This window comes from Triticum urartu, chromosome 1 (assembly GCF_003073215.2).
Source record: "Triticum urartu cultivar G1812 chromosome 1, Tu2.1, whole genome shotgun sequence".
Classification (NCBI taxonomy): domain Eukaryota; kingdom Viridiplantae; phylum Streptophyta; class Magnoliopsida; order Poales; family Poaceae; genus Triticum; species Triticum urartu.
This window is the reverse complement of record NC_053022.1, coordinates 134,441,665-134,460,206: the sequence shown is the minus strand read 5'-3', so window position 1 is coordinate 134,460,206 and position 18,542 is coordinate 134,441,665. Positions and strand designations below refer to the sequence as shown.

The 18,542-nt window shown below is 46.1% G+C and overlaps 1 pseudogene; it reads right to left on the bottom strand.

The window, feature by feature from the left end:
• Positions 1-7,462: 7,462 nt before the first annotated feature.
• Positions 7,463-8,607, bottom strand: LOC125532768 (annotated as a pseudogene).
• Between the last annotated feature and the right edge of the window lie 9,935 nt (positions 8,608-18,542).

Genomic DNA, 18,542 nt, shown 5'->3' with positions numbered 1-18,542 from the left:
CGAAAAGTTGGACTATTTAACATGTCTTCTCCAGGGGCAAGCTGCGGAATAGTATGCGAAACAGGTATACTGCTCGTGATAGAGACCACCTGGGATTTGCGTAATGCGGCATGGCTTGTGTGCTTCCCTGGTTCTTGCATTGTTTGTGCGGCAATTGAACTGCCGAACAGGCCTTCCGAAGAGTAGAGTCCTGGAAGTAAGAGAAAAGTAAAAAATCGGCAGCCCCTGGTGCGGTTTAAGCCGTGTTTTGGGCGTGCCGTGATGGTGCCCCTCCCCCTATGCCCATGGTATTTCCAGAGCGTAATTATGTACGCGAAGTACTGGCGTCACCTTTTTTGCTAGGGTTGGGGTTGGGGCCGTATTTCTATGCCTGCTCGGAACGTGCCAGGCGGTCTTGTTGTAGGTTACTCCGGGCGCGCTTGACGGTGTTCGGACGTTTAATGGCCGGATTGGAGATCTGCCTGGAGAGGCTGCTTTGTACTTCCGCTGCAAGGGCCGCCGTGTGCTCCTCTGTTCGGAGGGAGCGTTCGGTGTTTCCATTGACCGTAATTACTCCATGAGGGCCTGGCATCTTGAGCTTAAGGTATGCGTAGTGCGGTACCGCATTGAATTTGGCGAATGCGGTTCGTCCGAGCAGTGCATGATAGCCACTGCGGAATGGGACTATGTCGAAGACCAATTCCTCGCTTTGGAAATTATCCGGGGATCCGAAGACCACTTCAAGTGTGACTGAGCCTGTACAGTTGGCCTCTACACCTGGTATTACGCCTTTAAAGGTCGTTTTGGTGGGCTTAATCCTTGAGGGATCGATGCCCATTTTTCGCACTGTATCCTGGTAAAGCAGGTTCAGGCTGCTGCCGCCGTTCATGAGGACTCTAGTGAGATGAAATCCGTCAATAATTGGGTGTAGAACCAATGCGGCAAATCCGCCATGACGGATGCTAGTGGGATGGTCTCTTCGATCAAAGGTGATCGGGCAGGAGGACCATGGGTTGAACTTTGGGGCGACTGGCTCTACCGTGTATACGTCCCTTAACGCGCGCTTTCGCTCCCTTTTTGGGACGTGGGTGGCGTATATCATGTTCACCGTCCGCACTTGTGGGGGAAAACCCTTCTGTCCATTGTTGTTCGGCGGCCGGGGCTCCTCGTCGTCATCGCTATGCAGCCCCTTGTCTTCATTGTCGGCGCTTAACTTGCCTGCCTGCTTGAACAGCCAACAATCCCTGTTGGTGTGATTGGCCGGCTTTTCGGGGGTGCCATGTATTTGGCACAAGCGGTCAAGTATTCGGTCCAAGCTGGACGGGCCCCTAGGATTCCTTTTGAATGGCTTTTTCCGCTGACCGGATTTAGAGCCTCTGAATCCGGCATTAACTGCTGTATCCTCAGCATTGTCGCCGTTAATGCGGCGCTTCTGCTTGTTGCGACGCGACCTGCCACTAATGTCCCTAGTGTCCAAACTACCAGGGTTCTTGGTCATATTGTTTCTACGAGCAAGCCAGCTATCTTCTCCCGTGCAAAAGCGGGTCATGAGTGTCGTGAGTGCTGCCATAGATTTCGGCTTTTCCTGCCCAAGGTGCCGAGCCAGCCACTCGTCACGGATATTGTGCTTGAAGGCTGCTAGGGCCTCAGCGTCCGGACAGTCGACTATTTGATTTTTCTTTGTTAGGAACCGTGTCCAGAATTGCCTGGCCGATTCCTCTGGCTGCTGAATTACGTGACTTAGGTCATCGGCGTCTGGGGGTCACACATAAGTGCCCTGCAAATTGTCGAGGAATGCGGCTTCCAGGTCCTCCCAACAACTGATTGATCCTGTTGGCAGGCTGTTGAGCCAATGCCGAGCTGGTCCTTTAAGCTTGAGTGGGAGGTATTTGATGGCGTGAAAATCGTCGCCGCGGGCCATGTGGATATGAAGGAGATAATCCTCGATCCATACCGCAGGGTCTGTTGTGCCATCATATGATTCGATGTTTACGGGTTTGAAACCCTCGAGGATTTGATGATCCATTATTTCGTCTGTAAAGCACAGTGGGTGTGCGGCGCCTCTGTACTGGGCGATATCATGACATAGCTCCAATGAGTTTTTGTCTACTGTGTTCGGCCCTGCCGAATTTGTGGCCGGCGTGAAGGTTACCATCTCGAGACATGGGGTGCCCACGCGATCCGTAGATCGATCGTGTTTGCCCTGCCTTGTCCTCCAACATGTCTCATAAGTCCGGCGCATATTCCCGTGCCTTGGTACGGGGTGCAGCTTGAGTGGAGGGCCGGGAGGCCTCTCTGTCGCGGCCACGAGGTGGCCGTTCGGCCGCATCAAGTGCTTCCTCCTCTAATTGGGGTAGCAACCTGCGCTTTGGGTAACTCTTGGAGGGGCGTTCGAGTTTATGCTCTTTGGCCGCAAGGGCTTCGGTCCATCTGTCAACCAGCAAATCTTGATCAGCTCGGAGCTGTTGCTGTTTTTTCTTGAGGCTTCTTGCCGTGGCCATAAGCCTGCGTTGGAAACGCTTTTTCTCAACGGGGTCCTCTGGCACGACGAATTCGTCGTCGTCGAGGCTTGCCTCGTCTTCGGAGGGAGGCATATAATTATCGTCCTCGACCTCTCTGTCTGCCACTCTCTCATGAGGGCTGGTTTCTCCATCCTCCTGCGCTAAACCTTGCTGGAGGGGGTTTTCTTCGGCACTCTCCGGAGTATTATTATCTCCCGTGCTGGAATCACCGTTTTTTTGTTGGCGGGATTTTGAGCGGCGCCGCTGACGCCGACGCTTGGGCTGTTTCTTGGAGGGGTCATCCTCCGCTGTTCCATCGCCCTCTCCCTCTTTGTGGGTGTCCACCATGTATATGTCATATGAGAGGTGGCTTTTCAGGGCCTAGTAGGCGCTGGTTCTTCATCATCTCCTTCATCGGCGTCCATACCGTCGATGTCTTCGGAGTCGAAGTCGAGCATGTCGGTTAAGTTGTCGACAGTGGCTACAAAGTGGGTGGTGGGTGGGTTTTGAATTTCTTCATCGTCCGTACCCTAACCTTGCTGACCGTAGTCCGACCAGGGCTCTCCTGATAAAGAGAGAGACTTCAGTGACTTCAGGATATTGCCGAAAGGCGAGTGCTGAAAGACGTCCGCGGCCGTGAACTCCATGATCGGCGCCCAATCGGATTCGATCAGCAGGGGCGCGGAGGGTTCGGAGTCTGGAGAAGAATCCGGCTCCGTGGAGTCACGAGTCTCGCAGAGTACGGGGCTGGTGTTCGGCTCAACCGCTGTTGGGATCACAGCCCCCGAGGTGGCGTCCAACCGCCCATCCTCGATCGGCGCGGTTGGCCCCGGACTAAGGGTCGGAGCCGATGCGGGTGCGGCCTCCAGGGCACTGTTCGGCAGAAGAGCTAGATCATGCTCGTCGTGACAGTGCAGCGCGCTTGGCGGTGGTTCGAATCCGCCGAAGATCAAGTCCCCGCGGATGTCAGCCGTGTAGTTTAAATTTCCGAATCTGACCTAACGGCCAAGGGCGTAGCTTTCGATCTGCTCTAGATGGCCAAGTGAATTGGCCCGCAGTGCGAAGCCGCCAAAGACGAAGATCTGTCCGGGGAGGAAGGCCTCACCCTGGATTGCATCGCCATTGATGATCGTAGGAGCCATCGGGCCTGACGGCGACGGCACAGAGGAACTCTCAATGAAAGCACCAATGTCGGTGTCAAAACCGGCGGATCTCGGGTAGGGGGTCCCAAACTGTGCGTCTAGGCCGGATGGTAACAGGAGGCAAGGGACACAAAGTTTTACCCAGGTTCGGGCCCTCTCGATGGAGGTAAAACCCTACGTCCTGCTTGATTAATATTGATGATATGGGTAGTACAAGAGTAGATCTACCACGAGATCAGAGAGGCTAAACCCTAGAAGCTAGCCTATGGTATGATTGTTGATGTGTATGTTGTCCTACGGACTAAAACCCTCCGGTTTATATAGACACCGGATAGGGTTAGGGTTACAATGGTAGGAGATCTTCATATCCGTATCGCCAAGCTTGCCTTCCACGCCAAGGAAAGTCCCTTCCGGACGCGGGACAGAGTCTTCAATCTTGTATCTTCATAGTCCGGGAGTCCGGCTGAAGGTATAGTTCAGCTATCCGAACACCCCCTAATCCAGGACTCCCTCACCCATGCTTTTCAGATATTCTAAGAACTTGCCATCGATTTCACAATGAAACACACGACCACGACCACGAGTGAGATGGATTAGCAACTCACCGTCATTGAGCACAACCATCGTAGGGAACCACATAACCTTTGAACATAGTATGGGATCAAATCTCGACAAATTAATCTGATGCTTGAAAGTCTAGGTTTCCGTTGCAGCGCCGTAGTCTTCTATTACCCAAACATCTATGGTCATTTGGTCACGCTAGTGCTGCACAAAGCAATAGTGCCATCCATCTTCAACAACTCGTGGAAGCTCAGCTGGAACAGATGACCCATTGACCGAAATGTTTCGGCTGCTATGTTGAACACCATTATTGTGCAACCGGGAAGACCCCAATGTAGGGTGCCCTGGTGGTGGACCGGTGGACACTGGAAAACCAGACGAATTCGGTAGGCCTGCACATAGCACAATCTTCATGGGTGTTGTTTTCGTGATATTTCCTTCTACGAAGCAACTTGTGTCACTGGATCCCACTGCTACAATGTAGTAAAATGTCATAAAGGTTGTTTATGCTATGTCATAGTATGTTAGAGTAGAGGTATTCTTCGGATGGTTGGTGCCGATACAAGCCGACGATGTGATGCATGAATCAATGTAGGCCTTGGGCCCTAAGGGAGCACACTCATGAGTAATTGGGTTGAAGACGGAGAAGTTTTCAGGAGGAGTGCGAAGAAGTTTGCACACTCACGGATCCATGGGAGACGATTATGAGGCCATCATGGATAGCCTGGAGTTTATTGTAGGCCTGGACCATGTGGCAATAGTTGTTGATGGCTTGCACCGGTGTCGAGCGAAAACACGAGGCAGGTGGTCTATGGCTAGATGATGTGGCTGAGGAGCGGGAGCCAGGGCTGGTGGCGACGGTGGTCTAGCATGAACTTGTCGGTGAAGGTGGCATTGCGCCTCCATTGGTTGTTGCTGTTCCATCAGATCCAGTTCTGAATAACTAGAAACAAGAGAGATGTAAGAATGGTGCATAATGGATTTGCCGCAGGGGCGAAAGGATTTTAGCTGGGGCGGATAAAGGAGATAGATGATGCCTTGTCTGTACAGACATGGTAGGTCACCATTGTCTGACTCCTCTGTCCACCCTTGGTGAAATCCTCTCGCCCCTGCGACAAACCTATCATGCACCATTCTTACATCTCCTCTCTTGTTTCTAGTTATTCGGAATCGGATATGATGGAGCACCAGCAACCAGTAGTCACCATGCCAGGCCATGGAGTCGTGACCGTGCTCGACAAGCTTCCCGAGTTGATCATTGTCAAAGAGATCCTCGTCCTTTTGCCGGCCAGGGACGTCATGCGCTGCAGTCGTGTCCGCAAGTGGTGGTGCAGTGCCACATCCACCTATAAGTACATGTGTACCACCACCACCGCCTGCCCTTGCTCCCGTTGCTCAGCCACCTCATCCAACAACAAACCACCCACCTCTTGTTTTCGCTTTACACCAGTGCAGGCAAACAACAGCTATGCCCCGAGGTCCGGGCCTACAATAAACTCCAGGCTGCCCATGATGGCCTAATCACCGTCTCTCATGGATCCGTGAGTGTGCGAACTTCTTCTTCTCCTCCAGAAAATTTCTTCGTCAGCAACTCGATCACCCATGGGTGTGCCCCCCTATGGAGTCCAAGCCTACAATGAATTATGCATCACATTGCTAGCTTCTATCTACACCAACCATCTGAAGAATACCAGGTGCTTCGGTTCTCTACTCCAACAGTGGGATCCAGTGACCCAAGATGCATCGTAGAACGAAACATCACACGGACAACACCCATGGAAATTGTGTTATGTGTGGGCCTATCGGATTCGTCCGATTGTCCACCAGTTCACCACCATATTAGCCTCCACTGAGGACTTCGTGGCTGCATAATGATGGTGTTCAACACAACGGTCGAAACATCCCGGTTGATGGCTCGTCCATTCCAGCTGTGCTTCCATGAGTTGTTGAAGATGGATGGCACTCTTGCTTTATGCAGTGTCATCCGTGACCAAATGGCCATAAATGTTTGGGTAATAGAAGACTACGATGCTGAAACGGATAACTTGGACTTTCAAGCAACATATTATTATTTGGGTATTTGGTCCAATACCACGTTCAAAGGTGACGAGGTTCCCTAGGATGGCTGTTCACAATGATGGTGAGCTACTAATCCAACTCACTCATGGTCGTGGGCGTGTGTTTCATTGTGACATCGATGGCAAGTTCTTAGGATATCTGAAAAGCATGGATGCCCAAGAAATCAACCTTTGGATCACCAAGCATTACCTCAAGGAGAGCCTTATTCCCCTTCCACTATTCGATGATATGAGAGAAGAAGATTGTGCAACTTAGGGGTCTCCGTTTCTTGTAGGGCTATAGGAAGTGCTTGATATGGATGTCCTACATCATTGCTGGTTTGTTACGCCATTGGAGTATCTATTATGTATGAGTCTTGCCTTTTATTCTTACTTGTTCTTCTTAGGGCTACTAGCTAGTAGAACTGAACATTCTGGATGGTAGAAGAGCACCTCTGCTACCATTATTTGTTGTCTAAAAGTTTTGAACCATGGAGAATCTTGCTATAGAACTTGAAGGCTTGCTCTTTGTGTGGTGATGTTTTTGTTTGGCACTCTCGCATAACTTTGTTCAGTTTGGTACTCGGCAATTATGTGTCCATTGTAATTTTATTACGGCTTTGTTGAAAATCTTAGCAAGTAATTACCATGGTCTTATTACTGGTCGTTTCTATGTCTTGGATTGTTTGTTGTACTGGCATATACTGTATGTGTGTGTACATACTAAAAATTATCATACCAATTGCAAGATAAAGAGGGCATTGGTTGCTTTGTTTTAATAGTGACATACATGTTTTCCTTGTTTTTATAGCTATATGTTCCCTCCCTTCCAGTTTGAGGGCCTATCTCAAAATGTTTGTTTTTTCGTTTGATAAGTCTCATTTTATTGCTCCTCATCACATGTTAAGATTTTGAGGTGCATTAAATCGTTGAATGTAAGGACTAAGAGAAAATTCACCAATGCATGTAAACAATCTTGGTCATTTAGTGGCCAGGCGTGCATGCATTGCAGTTAATGCATTGATAAACACAATGTTTGGAGAAAAACGGGCATGTTAATTGAGCACTTTTGCAAATTACACAACTCATAATCTATCTTGATTGGCTAGATCTTTGAATCGAGCTCTTTAAACCGAAAGGAAGGGAGTACTATCATTGACATCATCTACTTGATATCATTATATTGTAAAATTTGAACGGTCCATATATACTTGCGAGCATGTTATAAAAGAGCTTTGTAAACACATACCTTATTTCTCTTCATGATATCGTTCTCACCTTTCCTCCTAAATTTCACCTGATATGACGTGTACATGAGGATGCCGCATAAACTCTCCTCAGCGTGACCACTAACGTTGTGCGCCATGCGGATGTAGTCGTTTTCACCCCAATCTGGCCCAATGAGTATTTGATGATCCAGTAACTTATGGGTCCCTTTGACTCATACTCATCGGTGATGCCATATACTACCACCATCATTTCATGGTTCAGGTTTGTCCCACGCGGCCCAGCGAAGACGCCTCTGCCATAGCGCTGAAATGCCATCGAGTTGGCGTTGATTGCCATGATGACGGGCTGTGGCACCACTGCCTGCATCAACACAACCTCATTCGGCGACATTTGTTGTAGCTGTTGATAGTGATGATGGGGCTCCGTTCGGCTTGCGAATCAAGTAGTAGTCATGCTCATGGCCAACATATGGGTAATCAACCTCTGTTTCGATGCCGCCATGGTGGATGTACTTGAAGGCCCCTTCCATGTTGCCGCCATGACAACCCTCATCCCCTTGTCATGGTCTAGAAGTTGTTGCACAAACAATGACTCTAGGTTTCGAGTCCTGATGGAGTTGATGCCCTCCACCGCTGCTATCGTCGCGAAGGCCCAACAGCCCCCACAGGTCCCCTGGTGCTTCGCATTCGTCACCGGCGACGAATGTTGGTCATATCCCATCATTCGCTAGTCCACAATAGCTGGGTGGTCATCATGGGCGGTGATGGTGCCATGCATGAGCAGACCCTGGCGCTAGCGCTTTCGGTCGTTGGACATGATGTTGGAGCAGCGACCATATGTGCGGTCGACTTCTTCATCGGCCATGCCGCCGAAGAGGTTGAGGCTCAGCTTCTAGGGCACGTTGCGTTGGTTGAACTCATGGACCATGGGTGCGTTCTCCTTAAACATGTTGAAGCATTGGGCCTTGTCGCCGAGGTCGCATGCCACCCTGTGGTGCTTGCACCGGTGCTCATATAGCGCCCACATGGACTCCTCAGATGCTAGGTCCTTATCTACGATGTCCATGGTGCTTGCCGCCGGTGTAGTGGCAACCAGCGCGATGGCCATGAGTAGCATCACCGCAAGTGCTCCTGCCATTGTGTGTAGTTACTTTGAGTATCCTAGGTAACGATGGAGCTTCTTACAACAATCTAACACCTCCTTATATATGGAAAATTCTCTTTGCGAACCATCCTAAAGTACTAGACCGATCGTACGCAAGGTCGTCACTGAAAATTTTGAGCTGTGTGGCGAATCAGGTAGTAATTGAGCAAAACTTGTACTATCTCCATCTCTGTTTATCAATCCCTATTGTTTTTGGTTTAAATTTTGACCACACATTTGACTAACAAAATGTTAATGCATGTCATGATTTGTATTTTAATGTAGTTCTCAATGATATTATATTTGCTACACATAACTTATATTTTATTAGTTAAAATCATGATTAAAATATGATCCAAAATGAACAATCAGGATGTAGATAGTATATTTCATGTGTAGATCTTAACCGATCCTGAACAATTCTTATTATATATCAGGGAAGAATGAACAATCAACCGTGTGGCCTTCGAGAAAGAGTAGACAAAAAAGTAAATGTGAAGACCATCTGTTAGCCACTCACACCTAGCAAATATGTCTATTTAATATAAGATCATCTGTTAGCCACTCACACCTAGCAAATCTGTCTATTTAATATAAGATCATCTGTTAGCCACTCACACCTAGCAAATTTGTCTATTTAATATAAGATCATCTGTTAGCCACTCACACCTAGCAAATCTGTCTATTTAATATAAGATCATTAGAAAAAGCAACAAAATCACCATATTCATTCTCATATGCTACAGATATATAATACGTTGATTGTAAGTTTTAATGGTCTAGATTTCAAATTAAACTAAATCAATGTATATCTCGGTTGATTAGATGCTAGGTGAAAGTGCGTTATATCAACTAGAGGGGGTGAATAGGCGATTTTTATGAAATTCTTCACTGAGGAATTTGCCGGTGAGGAAATTCCTTAGCGAAGAACTACTAGCAGCGGAATAAGTACTCAAAAGTAAACATAACAGAATACAAGCATAGTCATCATGATGAAATGAAGACAGGCACAAAGTACACGAAGCGTAAGCACAAGATAACACAGGATGAAGACAAACAGACTGAAGAAATTGAACTGAGGAAATTGAGAAAGTCTTCAGTCAAAGTCTTCAAACACATATATGAACAAACACACAACACAGTTATGAGGAAATGAACGAGTTGAGGGAATAGAAACAGTAAGCTTGGTGAAGACAATGATTTGGTAGACCAGTTCCAACTGCTGTCTCAGTTGTACGTCTGGTTGGAGCAGCTGAGTATTTAAACTCGAGGACACACAGTCCCGGACACCCAGTCCTGAACACGCAGCTCAGGACACCCAGTCCTCACCGTATCGTCCTTGAATAAGGTCACACAGACCTCGTCCAATCACTCGTGGTAAGTCTCCAGGTGACTTCCGAAATTTCACAAACTTGGTCACTCGGCGATCCACAATTCCTCTTGGATGCTCTAGACCATGACGCCTAACCGTCTGGAAGAAGCACAGTCTTCAAAGGTAACAAGCATCAGATCCACGTAGGATCAATCTCTTCAGTGATGCTCAATCACTTGGGGTTTGTAGGTGTTTGGGTTTTTGGTTTTTTCCTCACTTGATGATTTTCGCTCAAAGTCCTCGGAGGATGGGTTGCTCTTAAATGACAAGTGTCAGTTTCTCTCGGAGCAGCCAGCCAGCTAGTGGTTGTAGGGGGTGGCTATTTATAGCCTACGGAGCATCCTGACATGATAAGACATAAATGCCCTTCAATGATATGACCGTTAGATGGATAGATATTTTGGGACAGCTGGCGCATAGCACAGCAACGGTCAGAATTTTGAGTAGCAAAATCCTCAAGGCTATCATGTTCCTCACTGTGTAGGAAATCCGCACTGGCGAATTCCTAACTCCTTAGTCAGAACAAATTCCTCAGAGACCAGAAGAACTTCGTCTCTGTCGCTGAAGAATATGACTGGACTGTATGAGATTTCCAATGGCTTCACTCGAAGGGATTGGTAGGTGTAGGATTTTGAGTTGAGCATCACATGGAAATTTTTCCTTAGTATTTCCTCGACCCCCTTTAACAGTACGGTGTTTCCTATGACTCAAGAAAGAGAAAATGAAACTACGAAAACAAAAGTCTTCACGCTTCATGTTCCTCGAATGAATACCAAGTCTTCAAGGTCACACCAATTTCTTCACTTTCAAAGTCTTCGGAAAGTCTTCAGAGATTTAAAGTCTTCAGTCGAAGAACTTCATTTTTAGGGGTCGACTTTCTCTGTAAAGATCAAACTCCTCATTGACTTATAGACCTGTGTACACTCACAAACGCATTAGTCCCTTAACCTATAAGTCTTCAATACACCAAAATCACTAAGGGGCACTAGATGCACTTACAATCTCCCCCTTTTTGGTGATTGATGACAATATAGGTTAAGTTTTCAATAGGGATAAACGTATTAAGTGTAAATACTGATATTGAGGAATTTGATTGCAAGATATAGAAGAACTCCCCCTGAAGATGTGCATAGTGAGGAATTTGCTTTTGAAGCAATGCACACTTGAAGAGTTGAATCATGGAGATCTCCCCCTATATCTTGTAATTCATACACACATTTGACATATAACAGTGAAGAATTTGAAATGCATGATGAAATATGGTGACTGATGTAATTCAGCATGCGTGCAATAATATTAACGAGGAATAAGCATGCAGAAAACGTCTCAAGAGTATCAGAGCACCATCGGGTTTAAGTTTACAACTCGATCCAATAAAGTCTCAGAAGAACGAGAGTCGTAACTTGAAAAAATGCCCATATGGAAAGACCCGCTTGAAGACTAACTCAAAATTCTCCCCCTTTGTCATCAAATGACCAAAAGGATCGAATATGAGGACTAACGCCCCTGAAGAATATCAAGTTGATGAAGGAGCGTCAGCGTTGTTGGGGTCGTTTGTTGTAGTAGGGCCTGCCGCAGTGTCGTCCAATTCTTCATTTTCATCAGTGTCGCGCGATGAAGAATATGAGCTGGCCACTAAGGAAGGAACCTTGACCTTCTTGAATTTCTTCGGTGGAGGTGCAGACTAGTCAAAATCTTCCTTGAGACCCATTTTCTTCAGATCATCTTCACCATACAGATGTGACAGAATGGCCCAGGTGCGACTGAACACTTCATGGAGGTAGTAATGGTTTTTCTTCACTGCATTGTGTGTAGCAGTCATGTTGTGAAGAAATGAACCAAACTGACGCTTAACCCATTTATGATTTTGATCCACCTTCTGGTGAAGACTAAGCAGAAGCTCATGATCAGTCATCACACGAGGAGCAGTGGCTTGAGGAGTAGACTTGGGTGCATTGGCAGAGTCATGTGTGGCAGAGTCATGATTGGTGGAATAAGAGGCAGCTTTGTGAAACTGTCCATCCAATGGACGAATGCTTTCATCTATAACAGCTGGTGCCTTGCCCTTTTCATCAACTGAGGAATAGGTCTGCTTGAAGACTTCAATTGGGGGCAAGTAGCTAAGGTGATTCTGAAAATCAGCTTTGTAGTTGAGTGAAGACCTTGTCGTGAGGAATCTCATAATCCAAGGTGCATAAGGCTTCAACTCAAACGGAGACAGTGTAACATTTGCCAGAGTCCTGATGAAGAAATCGTGATAATTGACAGGAATGCCATGAACGATGTTGAATACCAGATTCTTCATGATGCCAACAATTTCCTCATCAGATGAGTCATGGCCTTTGATAGGACTCATTGTCCTCGTAAGAATACGATGGACAATTCTGGACACATAAAGTAATTCCTTCACGAGGAATTTGGTTCGTGGGGCCTGACCTGGCTTCAAAGGTTTCATCAGAACCTGCATGTAGTGATTTGTAAGCTCAGGTTCACTGTAGATGCAACGAGCTTCTTCAAGGGGAGGACTGAGTGGTAAGGCATGAAGCAATTTAGAAGCTGGTGCAGTGTAGTGAGTGTTTTCAGACATCTAGTCCAGCACCCATGAATTCACATCTTCAGAATCTCCTGTGATGTGCAACATTGTATAAAATTGAAGAATCAGTTCTTCATTCCAATCGCAGATGTCAGAGCAAAAATTTAACAGTCCAGCATCATGAAGAACACTGAGGACTGGTGCGAAGCACGACAGAGATTCCATATCCACGTGAGGAATATGCTCATGGTAGAAGATTTTCTCTTTGTTGAACATCACTGAGGAATAGAAATTGGCTTGACTAGCAGTCCAGAAATGCCTCTTCCTAATGCGAGCAGAGTTATAAGGGTTGTAGTCTTCGAAGAATACATGCTCGCCGAAGAAATCATCAGCCTTGAACTTTTTCTTGCGTGAGAATGGATCCTTTGGCTTGGGAAGAGGAGTGTCAGTGAGTTGCATCACGACCTCAGGAATCACAATCTCAGGTTCTTCAGGCTGAGGAATTTCTGGTTCCTCTTCAGTGGCAGTCTGTGTCTTTAGATGTTCAGCAGCAGCAGTTTCTTCAGCACTAGTGGCTGGAATTTCCTCATGTACAGATGAAGTGGGGTGAGTTTCTTCAGAGCCCATTTGAACAGTTTGTGCGGGGGACTGAGGTATTTGCTGCAACGGTGTGAACATTGGAGAGTTTGGATGCCGACTTTCCCAGAATTCATTACTCATCACGGGTGTGGAGCAGCCAACGTCCACATCTTCATCTTCCATTTCTTCAACGCCAACCTCTTCAGCTGTGAACTGAGGCATAGACGAGGAGATAATAGGTGTTGAAGGGAGCGTATCTACTTCAATTTCTTCATCAATCTGCTCTGACGAAGCAGCAGAATGATTTTCTTCATCAGATCCGTTAGGGATATCATATTCTTCATCAAAAGGAACAAGGTCCTTTGATGGCATGGTTGAGATTGGAACAACATCAATGGGATTAGCAAATGAACTGGTCAAAGGCTTCATCTTCTTCGGAGCTGAAGAATCTGAAGTAGCTGATGCTTTCCTTTTCTTCACTGTTGCACGCTCTGCAGCCTTGGTCTTCTTCACATCTGATGCAGATGGCAGGATCGGAGTTGGTGTTGACGCAGGAGGAGCAGAGGAATTTGGTTGATTTTTTTCAGGCACAACTGATGCAGTTGCCCTGATTTCTTCAGTTTCTTCAGGCGCACCACTAGTGGATGCCCTGGCAATTTCTTCAGCGGCCGGAATGCAGTCATCAGCCCTGGAACTCACATTTTCTTCAGCAACCTGATTTTCATCAGCGGTGCTGGCATGTTCTTCAGTCGGCTGAGCAGATGCTTCAGCCTGAGGAACTTCCTGTTGCGTTGGGGCAGCAACATTGGAAGTGAAGTTATCCACAAGTTTCACAAAACGAACCTTGGCTCCAAGTCAATCAGCATGGTATGCGTCAAATTCATCACTGAGTTTCTTGATCTCAGATTGAGTAGTGACAAGTTCTTCAGTTGTCATAGAGACAACGTTTTTCTTCAGATAGCGCTCCTTTTTGTACTGCGCTTTCTTGATCTGCCTGGCCTTCTCATATTTCCATTTTTCTTCTTGGATGAAGTGAGTCAGCATGTGACTTTGGCCAGGAGTCAGCTTGAAATCAGTCATGGGAGTGTTGGGGTCCTTGTGCCAAACATCAATGTATTCAAGGATCAACTTGGGATCCAAAAGCAGTGGCACATCTGTTCCCTTGGCTCTAGCGGCCCTGACTTGCCTATCTCTACTGAAGCTCCTGAGGCAATTGAGATGCCTGCAGTCCTTTGGCACGAGGCAAGATGCACAGTTGCAGAGGACTTTGTCGGAGCTGAGGATTTTGGAAGAGCAGGAGCAGCATGAGGAATTGGCCTTGAGAGCTTTGAGGATTCTGGCCGTGAGGGCATTGCTGAGGAACTTGGCCTTGAGGGCACTGTTGGTGAAGCACTTGGCTTGTGCGTAGGCTTCTTTGACATAGCCTTCTTCGGCTTGACAGCAGAGGCCTCAGCAGAGGCAGTAGCAGCAGAGTCTTCATTGAATTTCCTCACTGCTTCTCTGGCTTGCTTAGCCAACTTGGCTTGGCTCTTGGCCCATTCATCAGGATAGTCCTCACCGTGCTTGAGGCTGGTGGGATCAGCTATTTGGCCAGGCGCCAATGGAGGTCTTGGGCATGGAGGATTGAGTGCGAATTTCTTTATGTATTTGGGAGTGACATATTTGTACTCCCTCCACTCTCTAGCTCATCTCCTCTCTATCTTCTGAATGCGCACCTTGCGCTCATTCTTGGTTTCCTCAGGAGGTGTGCAGTACCCAGCATATATTTCATCAGGGATCTCAAACGTTGTATTAACCTCAGGCCTCTTTCCTCCTTTCTGTGGCTTCTTACCGTTAGCCATTTTCTTCAGTTGAGGAATTTGGACAATTAAATTCTCTGAAGAAGTATGCAACTTTTCTTCGAGGAACGCTGCAAATGAGTTAAGTTGATGAGAACCTAGTGATTTAGTAGCTGACATGAGTACCTGTGAACAGAGTATAGTTGCGAGGAATTTGGAGAGGTCATATGCGTTCTCAGAAAGTTTTTAAAAAAGGAACAAGTTTGAGGAATTTGACCAGGTGAGTCTTGAAGAATTTCACTAAGCGTTCTTTGTCTTAGCTTCCAGAGTTGTATAGATCGAAGATCCACACAATTGAGGAATCTTGAACAAAAATGATGCTTAGAGAAACGAATCAAGAACATATGACTTGTGAGGTGTTTAGTGTGTGAAGATATGAAGAGAAACACCTTTGAAGATTTTGTAGATAATAATTTGAATCAACGAGGGCAGTAAAAGTAACTTTTAATTACCCTGGATGAAGAACACGACGAACAGTGAAGTGGAGAGGTGAAGTTCGTCTGTGTAGATCTTCCACGCCCTAACTCGGCGGAGGAAGACGGCTACGGCGGCGGCAGAGTGAAGATTTCCGTGGCCGGCGCGTATACGGCGGCGACGAGGTCGAGGCAGTGAAGCTCTTCCTCACCGGCGACGATGAAGTAGCGGTGGCGCTAGGGTTTGAGAAGCTCGAGCTGGAGAGAGGTCGAGCTGAGTAAAAGAAGTGAGGAAGGGAAGGAGGGGTATTTATAGCCACGGTGAAAAACTGTTCGCCCGAAGAAATTAGACGAACGTGCCCCTGACCCTTCTCATTCGCTTGACATGTGTCACCCACATACTGAGAGGTGGAGATCGTGTGCGATCGTGGGTGAATGGATAAGTGTATCATGGGATGCGGAACGGTTTGAGCGGCAAAGCCGAAAATTTAGACAGGATAGGTTTTAAAGTTTCGTTCGCAATTTCCTCAGCTGACAAGGACATAGTGAAGATTTTGAACGAGTTTCAAATAGAACGCATATGAAGAATTTGTGAACAGATTGGGTTGAGTATAGCATAGAGAGGAAGGGTCCGATCACATTCACTTAGTAGAAAAATCAACTTGAAGAGTTAGCAATAAGTGAATGCTGTAGAGGACATAAACTCATATATATATATATATAGCTGATGAAGAAAAACGACGGAAGCAGTGAAGACAAAGCAAAGTTGAAGAATATGAACAACTGAGGAATTTCAACTTTTAGTGGTGGCGTGACCCACCGTATAAGAATGATGATTTCAGACACCACGTACAATTATCGTAGGGTTCTGAGAATCAAATTCTTCGTTAATTTGTTCACACTAAGAGTGTTATTCTTCATTGATTGAAGAAAAACGTTTCTTCATGTGTTGCACATCTAAGTCATCAATTTTGCATAAGTGTTAGGATGAGTGTCCTTTTCAAAGAACATTCAAAGATTCTAGGATATTTAGCTCACACCGCAACTTGCTAAATCTCTTCTCATCCAAGGGCTTTGTGAAGATATCAGCTAGCTGTTCTTCAGTATTCACATGCTCAATAGAAATGTCGCCCTTCAACACATGATCACGAAGAAAATGATGACGAATCTGAATGTGCTTAGTCTTCGAGTGCTGAACTGGGTTGTGAGCAATCTTGATGGCACTCTCATTGTCACAGAAGAGAGGCACATTCTTCATGTTGACGCCGTAGTCCTTGAGAGTTTGCTTCATCCATAGCAACTGAGCACAGCAAGAACCAGCGGCAATGTACTCAGCTTCAGCAGTAGATAGTGATACACAGTTCTATTTCTTCGAGGACCAACAGACCAAAGATCGTTCGAGGAAATGACATGTACCAGATGTTGACTTGAGGTCCACACGATCACCAGCATAGTCAGAGTCAGAATATCCAATGAGATCAAAAGCCGAGCCCTTGGGGTACCATAATCCAAGTGTTGGCGTGTGAGCTAGATATCGAAGAATATGCTTCATAGCCTTATGGTGTGATTCCTTCGGTGTAGCTTGAAATCAGGCACACATGCAAACACTAAGCATTATGTCTGGCCTAGATGCACATAAGTACAATAAAGAGCCGATCATGGAGCGGTATACCTTATGATCGAAGTCAATACCATTTTCATCAGTGCACAGATGGCCATTTGTGGGCATAGGAATTTTGAGGCCTTTGCAATCTTGCATGCCGAATTTCCTCAGTACATCCTTGAGGTATTTCTCCTGGGATATGAATATGCCATTGCATTGTTGATGAATTTGAAGACCTAAGAAGAATTTCAACTCTCCCATCATAGAAATTTGATATTCTTCACTCATCATATAGGCAAATTCATCACTATAATGTTGGTCAGTACAGCCAAAGATAATATCATCAACATATATTTGGCACACAAACAATTCACCATCATAAGATTTAGTGAAAAGAGTAGGGTCGAGTGAACCGGGTCTGAAGCCTTTCTTCATGAAGAAATCCTTCAAGGTATCATACCACGCCCGTGGGGCCTGCTTGAGGCCATAGAGGGCCTTCTTGAGTCTGAAGACTTTGTCAGGATTCTTTGGATCTTCAAAACCCGGGGGTTGAGCAACATATACTTCTTCCTCAAGCTTACCATTGAGGAATGCACTTTTCACATCCATTTGATATAAAGTGATATCATGATGGTTAGCATAAGAAAGTAATATGCGAATAGCTTCAAGTCTAGCAACAGGTGCAAAAGTTTCATCGAAATCAATTCCTTCAACCTGTGTGTAGCCTTGAGCTACGAGCCGTGCCTTATTCCTCACCACAAGGCCATTTTCATCTTGCTTGTTGCGATAGATCCACTTTGTGCCAATGATATTGTGCTTGCGAGGATCTGGACGTTTGACCAGTTCCCAGACATTGTTGAGCTCAAACTAATGTAATTCTTCTTGAATGGCCCGAATCCACTCAGGCTCCAGAAATGCTTCATCTACCTTAGTGGGCTCTGTGATAGAGACAAAAGCATAGTGCCCACAAAAGTTAGATAAATGTGAAGCTTTTGAGTGTGTGAGAGGACCTGGCGCTTTGATGTCATTGATGATCTTTTCAACATGCACTTCTTTTGCAATGCGAGGATGAGCTGGTTGTCGTTGAAGAATTTTATCAGCATTCTCTTCAGCACCATTTTCTTCATTATTTTCTTCAGGTGCATTAGCTCGACGTTCTTCATGTTCTGGAATGAATTCTTCAGCAGATTCTTCAGTAGGAATGACATCCTCAGTAGCCTTGAACTTGATAGTTTCCTCAGGTGCTGGTTCATCTATCACAGTAGGTAGGTGCTCTCTTTGCGAGCCATTAGTTTCATCGAACTGCACATCTACAGTTTCAACAACCTTGTGAAGAATGTTGTTGAAGACTCTATAGGTGTGCGAGTCCTTTCCGTAACCAAGAATAAAACCTTCATGTGCTTTCGGTGCAAATTTTGAGTTGTGATGAGGATCTCTAATCCAACATTTAGCACCGAAGACTTTGAAATAACTTACATTGGGTTTCTTATCAGTGAGGAGTTCATAGGCAGTCTTCTTGAAGAATTTGTGAAGATATACTCTATTGATGATGTGGCACGTAGTATCAATTGCCTCAATCCAGAACCGACGA